Source organism: Rosa chinensis, chromosome 6 (assembly GCF_002994745.2).
Source record: "Rosa chinensis cultivar Old Blush chromosome 6, RchiOBHm-V2, whole genome shotgun sequence".
NCBI classification, from domain to species: Eukaryota; Viridiplantae; Streptophyta; class Magnoliopsida; order Rosales; family Rosaceae; genus Rosa; species Rosa chinensis.
The window spans coordinates 27,491,882-27,510,051 of NC_037093.1; the positions used below are offsets into that span (position 1 = coordinate 27,491,882).

The window sequence follows — 18,170 nt, forward strand, 5'->3', positions numbered from 1 at the left end:
AACCTCGACCGTTACTCCCATAAGCTATCATGGCAGATAAACTAGAACTCTATTGAAATTGTAATCACTCGTCCTACTAAGGACGTGATTACCTATTTCCTGCCTTGATCACCATCTATGACATATGACTTCAGACTCCGTCTGGTCATGAAATCAAACATCAAGGTCACCGTCTGCAACCTGTCACCATCTGTGACATATGATCTTTAGACCCCATCTGGTCTCAGCTCAACCATTGATCACCATCTGTCACCATCTGTGACTCATGATCTTCAGACCCCATCTGGTCACGAAATCAAACATCAAGGTCACCGTCTGCAACCTGTCACCATTTGTGATCTATCACCATCTGTGACATAAGATCTTCTTAGACCCTATCTGGTCTTAAGGTCAACGTTAAGTAAGTCGCATCTGACCTAAAAACGTTACAAACATCTAGTTTCAGCTTTCCTAATCCCTGCTCACCATCTGTGACCCTTGGTACAAAGACCAATACATCTAAAATGAGTCACGCTTGACTCAAGAATGTAACATCAAGCTCAATACTTTTCAAACGATAGAAAACATCTTTTCTACAATATTGTTTCTTGAAACAACAATAATATGAACACCATCATGCATATTATTATTTATCAGAATCATCCACAAGGATATATATATGTAGTCATTCGCTCAGGAATGCCTACTAATACCAACTATAGTTTGCAGTTAATTAATTAACGCCAAAACAATAATGGTACTTCTGTTCATAAAGATCCTTGTGAGATTTACTCACCTCGAAACTCCTGCTGCGTCTTCAATGCAGAATAAGTAGTCAAACTATAGAATAACCGTCCAAATACTTCGTCAAGTACCTAATCACAAACGGTTTCCACTTAGTAACGATTCATATTTGATTTAAGTCCGAAACCCCTGTTTTGAACTAAAATCCCCAAAGTGGCGCCAATCGAGGCAAAACCACATCCGAGACCTCCCAAAGTCTTCGGAATACGTCCACGATCGATGTGACCAAACCACAAGTCGATCGGACGCTCGAATCCTCACGGATCAAATAAATCGATCGGTATGAAACTGCAAAAATCATAACAAATCCATTCGAACTCCAAAATTTGCATATTATATATCAAAACGCTCGTATCGACGAGTAGAAGACATATAATACCAGAAACAGTCCCATACATGGCCGGAACACTGCCGGAACGCCGCCACAGGCGGTGCTGCACCGCCGCCGGCCAAAACTCAATATTTCACAAAACTCCCAACATCAAAAAGCTTCATCTAAGCATGCTTGTGAACTTTCATAACTGGATCGAAGTCAGAAAACAAGCTTAAGGGATCGAAAACTACCTCACGAGCTGTGAACAGTAATCCAATCCGAGTTGATCGAAGTTTCACGTGAATCGATCCAAACAACCACCAAGGATCGAGCGGCGAGGCTGCTCTGAGCTCAACCAAGAAGACTCGAAGCCTTGCCAACGTCGGAATAAGGATTTCCGGTCGGGTCCGATTTCTTCAACCTGTGCCGCCTATAACTGCCACCGAGAAGGAGAATCGTCGTAAGAGACCACCACAGAGACGACCGGAGCAAGGAGGCGAGTCGTTCTGGGCTGGTTTCACCGGAAGAGGTCGCCGGAGTTGCAAGTTCCGACCGGGTCGGAATACCGGGTCCGGGTCGGGTCTGAAGGAAAATTTCGTTTCTGAAGGTGCGGACGAGAGAGAGAAGAGAGAGAGAGGAAGGTTTTCGGAAAAGGAAATGAGGAAAAATGAAAATAATTTCTGATTTTCCCTTTATATACTAAAACGGAAACTTCTTCCGATAGCCATAACTTCCTTATACGGACTCCGATTTACGCGTTCCGCATGTCTATGAACTCGTATCGACGCGCTCTACGACTTTCGTGAAGGAAGTTTTCCGAGAATCCCAACATATAAAAAGTCAAACTTCACACGACCCCCTAAACTGTGAAATTCAAATATTTATACGTACGAAAACCATTCCACTTCACATACAACCTACGAATAAAGTACAATAACAAATATTCGTACAACTGGTCCATTATTAATCACCAAAATTAAACAACAGAAAACCAGGTCATCACACCTTGTGTCATTAGGATTCCTTTTCCTTATAGGAGTAGGCTTCCTAGTCGGACCAGGATTTCCTGGCTGGACCAGGAAAACTTCATTTCTTCATTTCAACTCATTTCTGCAGCCCTCGTGCCTTTCCTCGATCATTTCCAACGTTCCCTTGGTTCTCATGTGCCTTTAAGCTCATTTCTTCTCCATTTGCTCCAGTGCACCTAAAAATAGAAACTACATTGAAACTGATTTATTTAAGAAAATAACTAAGTAAAATCTGAGGAAATAACTATTAAGACATCGCATTAAAATGCTCCTATCACTCATGGCTCAGGTAAGCTCATGCATCATTGCATAGATTTCACAAAAGTATGATGATCTTTGATTTGCTGCAAAGTTATGGGTTTTTCAATTGCTTCCTTTTTGTTGTACTACGATAGGTAGTGTGTCAAATTGATAATCTGCAGATTTAATCAAATCTTGTGTCAGCTGTGAACAAGGGGTATGGGTTTACCTTTGTAATTTGAAATTAAGGGTATGGGTTTACCTTTGCAATCTGAAATTAAGAGTATGACTTTACCTACTCCAACTGAATTTAAGGAGCTCTTGTGTGAACTGATTTTCTTCCTCTGCTATATATATATGCAAACTTTGTTCCTTCTCTTGTATTGAAAATAGTTTTGGTTTTCAATCTCTTTGTTGTTCAAGAGTTATTATCTTTGGTTTTCTATTTTTCAAAGTGTCTTGTTCCATGTTGAAAACAATTTGAAAAAAACAAACCATTCATGTCATGAGATCATTTGGCTTTTGCAAGCTTCAAAGGTGAAATCTCCAAGAAGAACTTGCTACGTTCATAGCTTGTTTCATAGCTGAGATTTCTAAGTGTATCACTTGTATAAACATTTAGCAAGGAATAATTACACACAACCTAGTGAGTCAGTCTAGGAAGGATTGCCACGGTCAGTGCAATTCCTGTGTTGTAAACTTGTAATCTTTTTTTTCATTAGTGATTTGGTTTTGGTCTTTCAAGATTTAAAGGCCACGGTTTTACTGCATCAACAAAACATGTGTTCTTTACTGCTTTAGTTTTCTTGTTTGGTTTTACATGCATTCTGTTCAATATCAGTACTCAAGATTGATCATCCAATTGCAATCCCTAAGAAAGTTTTTGAACAAAAAAATTGGTTGTGAGCCTATTCACCCCCTCTAGGCTCCTTCTAGGATCTTCAAGTTGAAATTAGTGGTATTTAAGAGAGCCTTGCTCCATCGACATCTCTTCTTTCTTCCCTGGTCACGTCTAATATGAAGCTATCGAAAAAAGTTCAGTGACGACCATTGTTTGCATTAGCTAGTTTGGATTAGATTTGTATGGTTAGAAAGTTTGATTTAACCATTGGCATTATGAATAAAATTTTGATTTCTTTTCATATTGACTCCATATTAATTCTAAGCTCTTTATTCAAGGAATGAACTGTGGAGAACTTCATTGTCTTGCAGATAGTGTGACTATACACACAATTCTCCACTGTAGACAACTTTTCTTGGAGATGTTGCCTATGTATTCCTCTGTGACTACAATGGCAGAACCATCAAATTTAGTTCAAGGACGTGGAATGGCCCAATTCCTTTTACCTAATGGCACCTTGATCAATGTTGCAAAAGCTCTCTACGCTCCTAGGGCAAACTAAACTCTATTGAGCTTCAAAGATGTTCGACCCAATCTAATGGATCCAAAAGCTCTCTACGCACCTTGATCAATTTCTTCTTTTTTCCTTACAAATAAGGCCTTGTGGTGTGATCTCTAGGGTCATAGGTATCGATACTTAGCGTTGTAGGCTAAGCTGAGAAGTTGAAGAAAGCACAGTGGTTGCTAAGGCGTTCCTCAACTTCTCTGGTTCAACCAAGGTTGAGGTTTGCACCGGAGATCGAGGCTTTGGTATCTGAATAGAGTTGTGATAAGGACGTAGGGAGAAAATATAGAAACCAACATTTTCCTTATTTGCATATTAAAGGATTAACTTAGAAGTTCGTACAATACTCATATTGAATCAGTTCATGTATGTACATTGTCAGTAAACAGTACTATACTCCTATTGTTGTAAAGATATATAATTTTTTTTTTTGGTTACATTGAAGGGATTGAACTCTTCGGAAAAAAGGATAAAACAAAGAAAATATAATATGTTCGAAGACTAGTCCTTAAAGCTTATGTGGTTTGATGTGGTGTCCAATGGCCTTCTTTTTTTTTTTTTTTTTTTTTGGTATGTTTGGTCGGAGCCTTCTAGTTGTTTTGAAAGGTGGAAGAGCATAATATGCTTTCTATAAATTAAAAAAAAAAAAATTTAATGAGCATAATAAACAGAAAAGGCAGCATATTTTCGATTTACTCGACTGAAATTACAGTTGACCTTCGTATAGTTCCATAGACTATTTATGTCTTGATGTTTCTCTTAGTTTTGCACAGCTGGTCCGATGACCGAGTCTTACAAAGTGTCTGGACCTAAAAATTGGAAGTCATTTAAAGTATATTTTACATTAGTTTAGTTAGTTACCCCGCCACTGTGTCTGCTCTAAGCTAGAATTGACCACAAATCATGCTGATACATGCTTATATAATATGCTGAGTATGAGTACCACAAAGTCAAACACTTTCAGTTTTGTTATCTTCAAATTGTTTTATATGCCTCTGATCACACTTAACCAAGCATAACAGCTGTATGCCATTTCTATCTTTGATTATTCCAAGGGCAGCGTATCTAATGAGATGGAAATTGACCAAAGACGTCACTTATTCTTCTGCACATCTCCATCTCCATATATATCTTTGGTAATTTGATTGGACTGAGTACAACATTTTCAAATATGATCAGAAAAAACTCCACCAACCTTGTTCTTTCTGTCATTTTCTTGTTCCTTTCTTCATGGATTTGCTTGGCCATGGCACAAAACAAGGCCAGTATCCCAGTTAATGTGGGTGTTGTTCTTAACCTTAATAGACTATATGGAAAGATTTGGTTGAGCTGCATCAAAATTGCGCTCTCAGATTTCTATGCTTCTCATGCTCACTACAAGACTAGGCTGGTCTTGAACATTCGGAACTCCAAGGAAAATGTTGTTGGCGCAGCTGCTGCAGGTTCTCCTCCCTATCATTGGCATTGTTTGGCTCTCATTCTGGGTTCAAACAGACATTTCACTACATAATTCATTACAATTGTTCCAGTTAGTAAGCATCTGCATGCTGTCATGATTTTGAATGATAGTTGCATTTTATTCTTCTTGAAACACAGCCTAAATGAATTTTCCTCTACATACAAAATTGAATTACTGTTTAAATAATTTTGGCTAATTTCTTGCTCGTTGGTAGAGCATTTTACTCCACAGTAGTGCATACTAAAAAATCTTATCAGTTTAGTTATGTCTATATGTATATACCGTCCAGGATCATGAAGGTTTAAAATACTAGCTCCCTTGTATGTTTAAATGACAGGTTTCTTAGGCAAATAATATGCTATGCGATGATTCAAATTCAACTGATATCTTTGATACATAGTTGCAATGGTTTCACAAATATGTAAAAACTAAAAAATCTTATCAGTTTAGTTATGTCTGTATGCATATACCGTCCAGGATCATGAAGGTTTAAAATACTAGCTCCCGTGTATGTTTAAATGACAGGTTTCTTAGGCAAATAATATGCTATGCGATGATTCAAATTCAACTGATATCTTTGATACATAGTTGCAATGGTTTCACAAATATGTAAAAACACAACAATCTTGGTCACATTTTGCAATGTGTATTTGTTGAAAGACTAGATCAATATGATTTTCTATACTATGATTCAAATGATACTTTTGATCTATGTTTCTGATTGTCCCATGTTCCTAATTATCATATGCTTTATACATTTCATTTTCAAGAAGCATATATGAGCAAAATGTTACTCTGAATTTGTCAAGTGAATTGTGTTTTTTTGTTTTTCATTGCAACAGCTTTAGATCTGATAAAGTATGCACAAGTGCAAGCAATCCTAGGGCCAGTAACATCAATGTAGGCAAGCTTTGTTATCAACCTCGATGACCAAGCTCAAGTGCCAATTATATCATTTTCTATGACAAGCCCCTCTCTTACATCGTTGCGAAGCTCCTACTTTTTCCGATTTACTCAAAATGACTCATCCCAAGTGAAAGCCATTAGTGCAATAGTGAAAGCTTTTGGATGGAGACAAGTTGTGCCCATCTACATAGATACTGAGTTTGGTGAAGGAATCATACCATATTTAACTGATGCCTTAGACGAGGTTGATGTCTTTATTGTCCACATGACAGCCGATCTATCCTCCAGGCTATTTGCAAAGGCAAAAGAACTTGGAATGATGAGTGAAGGCTATGTTTGGTTAGCAACTACTGCGATAGCGGATGTTTTACAGTGAACAAAATCATCAGTCATCAAGTCCATGGAAGGTGTATTGGGTATAAAAACTTATGTTCCAGAAACCATGGAGCTTGAAGAATTCAAGCTTCTGTGGAAATGGCAATTCCAACAAGACAATCCAACCATCATTAATGCTAAACTGGATGTTTTTGGACTTCGGGCTTATGATGTTGCTTTTGCACTAGCCATGGCCATTGAACAAGTGCGGACTACCAGCTTATTTGGCTTCCAAAAGACAAATTCTTCATCAATCAGGTCAACAGATCTTGATAGTTTTGAGGTTTCTGAAAATGGTCCAGAACTTTGCAAAGACTTGTCAATCACAAGATTTCAAGGCATTGCTGGGGATGTCAGTCTTGTTGATGGACAATTTCAATCATCAACTTTTAAGATAGTTAATTTAAATGGTGGTGGAGAAAGAGCAATTGGATTTTGGACACCGAAAAATGGACTAATGAGAAAATTGGGATCATCAGCAAACTCGCGAGTATTTTCAACATCTAAGTGCAATCTTGGACCAATAATATGGCCCGGAGATGCAATCTCTGTCCCAAAGGGATGGGAGATCCCTACAAGTGGCAAGAAGTTGAGAATAGGAGTTCCTATGAAAGATGGTTTTACTGAATTTGTTACTGTCAAAAAAGATCTTAACAATAATAGAACAGTTGTTTTTGGGTTTAGTATTGATGTCTTCAAGGCTGCTGTCGAAATGTTACCATAAGCTCTTCCTTATGAGCTCATTCCTTTTGCAAAGTCTGATGGATCCAGTGCCGGCACTTACAACGATTTGGTGTATCAAGTCTATCTAGGGGTAAAATCTCATCTCTTTCAAATGAAATTCAAATCTATTTTGGTTAGGATTAATTACAAAATATCCCGAATTATGAGACTATTTCATTTTTATTCCCAATTATCAAATTTTTGTATTTGCATAGTTTAATTTTGTTAACATTTTGTTAAAAAAAAATTTCATTCGGATTGTTTGTACGTTGCTCAAATTCGAGAACATTTATTCACCAATGGACACCATGACCAATGGGTTGTGTGATTAAATTGTTTCTTATTGACTTTCTAATTTATTTAATTATTTTAATTTTGGTTTTATTTTTTTATTTTGTTTTGCTTAACATATTTATTCTGAAAAAATATATACGAATTCTTCTAGTCATTTTTCATCCATATATGTTTCAAAACTTGAAATTTTAGTGCTCTGTTGAATATTTTGACAAACTATTGATAATTAATAATTTAAAAAAATATATTTTGTTAAAGTAATGTCAAAAATCATATATTCATTGAAGTGACGGAAAGGGCCAGGAATTTTAAAGTTGTTAGTGGTCATGGTATTAATATGTTAAAAAAAGAAAACTTAAGGCATGCAAATTGTAAAAAAGCGATAGTTTGGTATGAAAATTAAAATAGCCTCATAGTTTGTGAGACATTTTATAATTAATATTGATTATGACTTTTTTTTTATTCGGGAGATTATGACTTTTTTGTTGATAATAAAAAACTCATTTATTTTGTTTACTCGACAGAATTTTGATGCTGTGGTGGGAGATACAACAATTAGGGCGAACAGATCCTTATATGTTGACTTTACAATGCCATACACAGAATCTGGTGTGGTCATGGTTGTACCAGTTGTAGACAACATGAGCGAAAACGCTTGGGTTTTCTTGAAACCTTTGACATTGGACCTTTGGATCACAATACTATATTTCTTGGTCTTCATTGGTTTTGTGATTTGGGTTCTTGAGCATCTAATTAATGAAGATTTTCGTGGCCCTCCATCATATCAAGTTGGCACTGGTGTCTGGTTCTCCTTCTCAACAATGGTTTCTTCACACGGTAAGTTATCCATCACTCTCACTTATTGCTACTTACACAAACAATTCAGTGCTTTTTGCCCCACATACTAACTTTAACTATTTTTGACAACACCCGCCCCGGATTTCACCTAGAAAATCCAAAGTGACCCTGCGGGGCCCACCTCAGAAGAAATTCTACCAAAAATTTGGCGGAACTCCCTCTAAAAGTGGACTACCCAAAAACCTGTAGAAAGACATTTACACTACTAAAATAATCCACCCTTATTCTTCTAGAGCCACCCTGCTCCCTATATCACAACATCTCCCATTTCACAAACAATTCTGAACTTAAGAATATTAATCTCATAGGTTATCAGAGCAATCTAATGTACAGGCGTACAAGAGAATAGAATACAAGATAAAGGACCGATACTTTTATAATGCGGAAGCTATAACAGCTATGCCTCAACCTCAAGTATGCTCGACCTCAAGCTAAACTGGCCTGCAAACTGGGCATTTAAAACTGAAGGGCCCAGGGAAAAACATTTAAAAATCATTAGAGTGAGTGGACGAAAAATAAGGAATTTCGAATGAATAAGTAAAACTTAATGCTTTCCCAAGTTATTCTCTAAAACCTCGCATGCAGTAACAATCTTGGAAATACTTTAAATCATCACCTTTACTGCAATCTCTTAAAATCTCATCCTCAATTCTTTTTAAAACATCCTTTTTCAAGAGGTTCGTTTGATGACTAGAAATGACTGCTGTCTAGTCATCTCATGCCATCTGGGAGGGACTGCCACCCAGATGACGCATCGGAAGGGACTGCCAACTGGAATAGGAGGCGGTGGATAGAAGAGACTGCCAACTAACTACCTCATATCATCTGGAAGGGACTGCCAACCTGGATGTAGTCTGGAAGGGACTGCCAACCAGACTATTACCTAGAAGGGACTGCCAACTAGGTAATGCATGCATGCGCTGACTGATAGCCTCCTCAATAAACTGGAAACAACCTCTTTCAATTACTTGCTTTCGGAAAGAAACTCGATATTACTACAATAAATCATTAATAATTCACCGAAAGCGTAACTCAAACCTCAATATCTCAATAAATTCTCGAAAGCATAAATCAAATACTCTGTAAATCAATAAATGCTTTCGGAAAGAAATCTCAATCTAACTTCAAGGCTGACAAGTGCGGAGCTCAAAGCTCAATAAATCTCGATAATTCAATCATGCTCAAATATTCGATGAAACATTCATAATCGTGAATCCTCATAAAAACCGATATTCGAAATCAATAATTCTCATAATATTTTCTTAATCAGTCACTTCCCGAAAATCATTTCCCAACTCAATAACTCATAAATAACTATCTCGAAAATCTACTAAAAGCCCTCGGGAAGGAATTTCAATACTAACCTTGTAATTCATAAAGCTCAAATCAATAAACTAAATCTCATAAAACCATAAAACTCAATAATTCAAATAATAAATTAAATCTCAATCAGAAAATATTAATATACTGCATGCACAATTAATTTAAAATAAATGTCCACTCACAGTACAATTTAGGCGATCACGCATATGAGTTCCTTCATCGAGTAATAGCTCGGTATATCGCCCTGTACACAATTATAATTCGTGAATATCGATTCGGCAATTAAATACGATTCCTAAAATCAAATCCTCATAATCATATCTTCACTTCTTCTCGGATTCAACCCAAATTATACCACTAATACCAATTCGTTAATTTAAAGGTTCCAAGGTAGAACCAAGAGATATCCGACGGTCGGATTCTCGTAAATCAGTAATAGAATTCTAAATTCCAGAAATTTCATTATCAACACAACTTTTCTTCAATTCCAACCAAATTCACATTTATGAGATCTACATCAATTATAGGATTTAATAGGCTAAAAATCGAAGTTAGAAAACTGCCTTACGTGCCTCCACGCACCAACACCTCTGATGGCCACCAAATTTTGGCAGCAGCAACATCACAACAGACCCAACAAGTTTCTCAACTACAGAACATTCCAATTTTACCTTTAAGTGCTCGAAATTGGCCGGTGAAGAAAACCCAGAAAATCCAAGAACCCTAGGATCGGGTTTTGATCGATTCTCCCTCTACACTGCAAATCGTGGCTCAAGGCTAGGGGGGAAATTATCCTTGGCAAAAACCGCACCTTCGACGCCAGTTTGGTGGCCAGAAATGGCTGAATCGCCGGAAAAGCTCAAACTGCACCGTGAGGTTCCTTGCTTCGATTCGTGGTTTTCTGGCCAAATCGCCGAAACTCAAGGCCACTAGTGTCAAGAGGAGGAAGAGGCGATCACGTGGTGGCCGGTTGCCCACCGGTTAATGGTCGGACGGCGGAGAATCGAAGGGGAGAAGGAATCGCCCGAAGAGGAAAGGGGAGAGATCGGGGGAGAGGAGAGAGAACAATAACTTTACCTTTTCGCTTATAACTTTGGCATACAAACTCCGATTTTTACGTACCACATGTCCACGGACTCGGTTTAACGTCCTCCACAACTTTCATGAAGAACATTTTCTCAAATTTTGACCCGAACAAAAAGCCAACTTTTAGGGCCACTAAAAGCACTAAAACGATAGTAAAAGTGAAAGTAAAGATCGTTCACCGTCCAAGTGACTAGTAAACCGGTGAATTCGGGTTCGAGACGTCACAATTTTCCTTGCTACACTACTTGAATCTACTTAAAACAGGGGAGAGACTTGGCCAGATTTGTGATGATTATATGGGTTTTTGTTATGCTAATACTGACGCAAAGTTACACTGCTAGCTTAACTTCATTATTAACAGTCCAACAACTCCACCCTATTGTGACGGATGTAAGGGTTCTTTTAAGGAATGGGGAGACAGTTGGCTATGCTGAGAATACATTTGTTTACAATGTCTTGAGACAAGTAGGTTTTGATGATTCCAAGCTTAAGGCTTTTAAAATTTAAATCTACAGAAGATTGTGATGCTCTTCTTTCAAAGGGGAGTGCAAATGGTGGTATTGCTGCTGTTGTTGATGAAATCCCCAACATGAAGCTTTTTCTTGTAAAATATTGCTCTAAATATACCATGATTGGACCAATCTTTAAGACTGATGGGTTTGCTTTTGTAAGATTTCTCTTTAATCTTTCACATGTACTTATATTTACACAAAACTAAAAATAATGTATATATTCATGATTCCTAATAATTTGCAGAGGTAACTTTACAGGTTTTTCCAAAGCGTTCCCCTCTTGTACCTGATGTTTCACGGGCAGTTTTAAACGTGACCGAAGGAGAAGTGATAATGAACCTTGAAAATAAATGGTTCAACAGAGAAACCAGTTGTCAAGACTTGAATATGCCAAAGCTTTCGAGCAACAGTCTTGGCCTTGATAGCTTTCGGGGCCTATTCATCATTTTTGGGGTGGCTTCAATTCTAGCTCTCATCATATTCGTAGCTTCCTTCCTTTACAAGCATAGACACGTGTTGGTGCACTCTGATTCTACAGCCTGTAAATGGAGAAGGATTCAGGACATGCTAAAAAAATTTAATGAAAAAGACTTCGATTCTCATACTTTCAAAGGCAGTCAGCAATGAGATTTAGTTAACGTCTCGCCAAACAACCACCAAGAGAGTGCATTTGTCCATACTTCAAACCGCATAGATATAGATTTTGTATTCTTTAGAGAGCAACGAACTCCATTACGTGGTCAAGCATCTTTAGAAATAGTTCCTGCAACTGTCACAATTCAAATGCAATGAACTGCTGAAGCTAGTGAAGTAATGGCCTAATAAGGGGTATTGTTGATAAAAAAAATTTCCTCTTCTAGTATGAGTTCCCTATCCTAATTCGTGTTGCACTCTTGAGAAGACTAGCCGGTTTGTATATACTTAACTAAAAATGAAAAACTTTCTTTTCCTGAGAAATAGAGATAGCATTATATTGATTGGACTGAAACGTCAAACTCAACCCATATGTATGAGGGCCAAGCTAGACGAAACTAACACTGCCCATTGAGACCTCTAATCTCATTTATTCAAAAGTGAGCCTACAAACACACAACAAATGACCTTACTCCTAACTGGATGAATTTTTAGCAGTACAAGGCACTCAATTGCGCTACATTTTCAAACTCACAGAATCAAGTGATCAATAACATAAGTCAGTACTTTGTAGGCAAAGAAAATACTAATTAAACAAAATTAATCTTTAGCCTTGGCCTTATAACTAGGGCAAGTAGAATCACTATCTGCATTAGAATAAGTCAATCTCAAAGAGCTAAGAACATTTTTCTTGGAGCTTGAGAAATTTTGTTTCTACTCCCCAATGGTCGTCTAACCTTCTTAGGAGGAGCTGTACTCTCCTCATTCTTTGTATACCTAGTCATAGACACTTCAAAACCCGGGGCACCAGTTTCAATTGTAGGGCGACGCATTGCCTATAAAGACCTCTGTTATATCACGTGGGGATTGACAACCCCTGATCAATCCTTTGTCACCGAAATCTCAGTATATACAACAGTATATGTATAGAAATAATAGAAGCAAATAACAATATTCAACAACATACACAATAAATCAATACTAAGAAAAATTGAATTAACGAAATGCAATCACTGACTTGGTTCTTTGAGAGAGGCTTGCATATGCAGTTGTTCACTCAAAAATTGTCTCAGCTACGTGTCACTGGGTTGAGGACTTCTTTGGCTTAAATAAATAACATAAACGAAAGTGCAAGTAAAGAAAGTCCAGCAATGTAAAAGTGTAGCAAATAAAGTGCAGGAAGATAAAGAATAAGAATGTAAATCGCGGGAAATAAAGTGCAGCAAAATGCACAGCTAAAAGATAAATTGCATGAATGTAAAGAGCCACACAGTAAAGTGCAGGAAAGATAAATACCGATAAAGAAAGCGATAAGATAAACACGTAAAGATTGATAAGTGTTGCAGAAATACTGAAATGTATTGAGATAAAATTTGAGTAATCGAGTAGAGCGTTTGGTCGAGGACCTCTAAAAATGAATCCTATGGTCCTTTTTATAGTGAAGCTAAACTACTGAATGAAGGAAAAGAAGCAATCTCAGCCTTTACAGCTAAGACCGCATTGATTACAAATAAAACAGTATTCATGTTTGTGATATTTTTGACGTTATCAATGATTGATTCTTTCATGAGCAATCGATCAGGTCTTGTAACTGATGATCGGCAATAATACCTCCTGATGCTCATTCAAGCAAATTAAACCAAGCTTTGGTAATGTTTCTCCTGACAATCAAGCTCTTTAATGTGCTGCGGCTAATTAGCCGCCGTCATTCATTACGCCTTGTGGGTCTGCGGTCATTCATTAAGCCTTGTGAATCATTTGATCTCAGTAACGGTTCTCCGAACACGTTATCTTCTACCATAAATTTGATTTGTCTTTAATATGTCGTGGCTAATTTGAGAATCAACTTTATAAATCTTTAATGTGCCGTGGCTAATTAGCCGCGGTCATTCATTACACCTTGTGGGTCGGGCTCACCTATCTGCCACATGAGCCTTGCCAAATATTGGTTCAAACAGCAATGCAATGTCCTAAGACAGAATTTCATCCACACATGTGTGCTGTGGTTGATCGTAGACATCTACCCTGCATGATACAACTCTCATTTCAAGGCATTCCATAGATGCTTTGAAACTTGGCGAACTTCACTTGTGTTTCTCTCAAGTGTTTGTAGAAGAAGAGATGTTAGAAAGCGATGTTGTTATCTGCAATGAACCTTCACGCCTTTTTATTTTTTTTATTTTTTTATTTTTATAGAGAACGGACATGACAACGCAACTGTTCGTTCAATTTGAATTTGATATGAACAGTTACAACCGTTTTGGATCTGTTTTACCCAAAATTGTCTTTATCCGAATTTATAAAAAAGAAAAATATTTTATTGGAATTTTAATTTAGGCCCAAGGCCCTATCTTTGATATATTAAATATATATATATATATATATATACATATGTATATATATATATATATATATATATTTACAATATATCCAAGCCTAAGAGCCTTACCTCCCATCCAATGGGCATTCCCTTTGACTTTGTCCATTTAATATGTTTCTTGTGTAAACATATATAAAGAGAGCAAACATGAGTCTTGTCTCCAATGTGGTGAACTAATATGTCTGTTCACTTATCTCCTTGAGAGACACTACTTCCTAAAGACACCTATTGGAATAAACGCATGTACCATTTCAATTTGAAAGGTCATGATAAATTATATTTTCATTCATATTTAATTAGAATTTAAGATATAATTTCCAACAATCGCCCACATGAATTAAAATGACAAGGAATTAGAGAGTACAAGCGAACAAGAGATGCATTTGAAGAGGTGTCTTTTGGACTTGAACCTTTCATAGTGAAGACCTATCAGATTTACTTGGTGACGCAGTGGATATACAATCTTTGAACTGTTCACTGTTTGTATACCCATACTATAACTTAAAATATTACTGACTTAGGCATCGTAGTATTTTTACAGGTAATTCCCTTCTTCTTCTTACTTGAATTGCCTACACCGACCCAAATTTGGAGGATGGGCGTGAGGACAATGGACGAGAAGTTTTCACTCTCACTCCAGTCAAAAAAGTAGGTGGGGATATCTTCTGCCAAACTTTTCCGCCTTAACAGTTGGTGCAGTCTGTAAGAGGACGTCTTCTGCCGAATTTTTTCTCATTAACAGTTGGTGCAATCTATAAGAAACGATTTCCTAAAATTAACATGGTGGGAGAGGAGAATTTCGAACCAAATTCATCCAACAACATTGGATCGGATAGGTCGCATAATGACAGCACACTATCATGCTCGAGTGGATGAAGAAGTCAGAGGAAGAACTTACACTGTTGCGAAAGAAAGAAGAACTCAGAGATATCAGCAAATAGAAGCGCAAGAAGAGTGAGTCAGACCCGATTGAGGATTGAAGCGACAAGGAAGTAGATGGGGAGGCTGTTGAGAAATCAGCTCACGGAGGTGCTGAAAACTCAACGGGAGGAAGTTCAGGACCTAACTTAGAAAACGACAAGAAGATCCCAAAAAGCAAAAGATGAGAGCTGGCGATCGCAAATGGAATGGATATTACATGAACTACGAAATGAAAGTCCTAGAGAACTAGCCGCAACCACCATGAGGGAGACAGGAAAATCATTATCCATCGAGGACATTCTCAATGCATAGAAGCCACACAAATTCGTGACGCCCATCTTCCAACAATACAACCTGACCACCAACCCCATGGATCACCTCAAGAGTTTTATGCAGCAGATGACCACAGAGACGAACGACGAGAGACTCTTCAGCAAGTTTTTTTTCTCAAGCCTGACCGACAAGGCAGGAACGTGGTTTCACGATTTGAGACTTAGATCAATCTCTAATTTCAATCAATTTAGGCAATCATTCATCTTCAATACTTCTGCAACAATATATTTTGTATCAATGAATTGAAAATATGCTTCTACAATATATATAAGTAATTACAGCAATAATTTATATAATAATATATGGATTACAATACACAACATATATATGAGATAAAGGAATTGTAATTGCAAGAGAACTGACTTGTGATTCGATAGAGGCTTGCAAATTGGCAATGTCCTTTAGACAGAATTTCACCCCTACTTAATGCTTGTAGTTCGTTAGGCTTCTGACCACCAGGATACAACTATCGATGATCCAAGGGCCTAGCACCAGACCTTGAATTCTAGCGAGTGTACTAAGTGGTTTACTCTCTGAAGGAAGGAAGGAAAATTAAATCTATTTTTGGAGAGGAAGACCTGTTGGGTTTATATAATGTTTGAAACACCACTTCAGTTTAAATTGAAGAGGTAAGTTGTTTAGACTTATCCTTTCCATAACCTCTTTAGTTCAAATTCAAAAGGTAAGTTGATCAAACTTGTCCTTTTGATTTCAGATTTCAAAAACTGAATTTTAGATATCATGCAGCGTTTTGGAAAGCTCCTTGAGCTAAATCCGAGTGAGAAGAAATCTCTTTGAGGAAGATTCAAGTGAGGTGAAATCTCCTCTAGACAGATCTTGGAACGGTAATATCCCCTTGAGACAGATCCAAGTGAAGAAGAAAATCTTAGATGAATCCCTTTAACACAAATCTAATCCTCCTCAATGGAAACCATATTATTTGAATCAAAAAGCCTCCACCAGCCAAAAAATGATTTCTATTCAAACTCTAACAGTCCCCGACATTTGAATAGAAAGGTGAAAATAAGGAAATATGGTAGAATTGTACTAATGATGAAACATTTCGAGAGAAACTTGGAATTGATACACATCAGGAGAGGTGTCTTTTGGACTTGAACCTACCTTAGTGAATACTTATCGGATGTACTTGGTGACGCAGTGGATATAAAATCTTGAACTATTCACCGTTATAGTAGGCCAAGATAACAAGCATCACACGTATCACTTCCGACACTTTTCAGTTTATACGTTTGTGTTCATTTTGGTCCTGAACAAATCCCGAATTCATGAGAGCTTTAGAGAACTTAGCCATGTAATTCTCAAAAATGCGACCCCACATTTACTCTTGTATAGGTGACACCTAATTTATGAATATCCTTCTAAATTCCTCTTGAAATGTAAGAGATTAGTGTCATTAAGAATATTGAGTTCAACCTTTCACTTTATCACAGGTAACACACTTTCTCATCTTAGGAATGAGTTATGTTGTGTGTTCAATGTTTTGAATCTCACTCAACTAGTTTGCCTATTGAACCTGGACAATGGGATCTCCAATCAACTAGGTTAGGTTTCCGTCAAGTTTGATTCATTGAATTGGCTTTAAACCCATTCCCCTTTGATGTATATTTTTCCAACGTGGGAGTTATATTTATATAGATTCTCAACACCCGTTGGAAAAATATAACTTTGCTTATGGGTTTATAAGGGTTTGGGCCACTCCATCCATTGGCAATTGGTTTTGAATGTGAACCCCAGATTACATGATCATGGTATCAGAGCAGGTTACCCACGTGTTTGGTTTCAGCGATGGCCACACGTGCTCACCGTCACCCAGTATAACTTGACCACGTGTATGGCTTGAGAAATTGCCACACGTGTGGGGGCGTGTTGAGAATGTGTATAAATATAACTCCAACATTGAAAAAATATAACTTTGCTTATGGGTTTATAAGGGTTTGGGCCACTCCATCCATTGCCAATTGGTTTTGGATGTGAACCTCATATTACTTTATCATGGTATCAAAGCAAGGTTATCCCATGTGTGCATGCCTCATGGCCACACGTGCTTACCGTCACCCAATATAACTTGTCCACGTGTATGGCTTGAGAAATCACCACACGTGCGGGGGCGTGTTGAGAATGTGTATAAATCAAGGTTCGAAAAATCGCTAGGTGCTAGTCGGGCGGTGGCCAGGGGACTAGCGCCCAGGCGCCTCGGCGGACGTCCAGGCGGCGCCTAGGCGGTTTTTATTTTCTTAATTTTTATATCATATAATTATATATAAAATATATATAAAGACTTAAAAAGAGTTTAAAAAACTACTTAGAAGAGTTTATATTTACTAGAATTTCTATTTCTTTTTCTTTTTTTAAAAGACAAAGTTCAATTCATCTATCTTCTCTTTCATTCTATCTACCTCCTCATCGTCCTAAGCATTGATCATTGAGATCTTTTGATCAATTAAACATGAGGTCATTAAGTGTTTCAGAATTCAAAGTTTCAATGAGATCTCAAATGTAGATGTAAAGATGAATTCCATTTGCTTCGAAAATCATTAAGATCTCAGATCTAAATCATTTGATGAATTTCAATGCCT

General features: G+C 37.4%; 1 pseudogene; it reads left to right on the forward strand.

The window, feature by feature from the left end:
* The first annotated feature begins 4,960 nt into the window (after nucleotides 1–4,960).
* Nucleotides 4,961–11,954, forward strand: LOC112171154 (annotated as a pseudogene).
* Nucleotides 11,955–18,170: the final 6,216 nt, after the last annotated feature.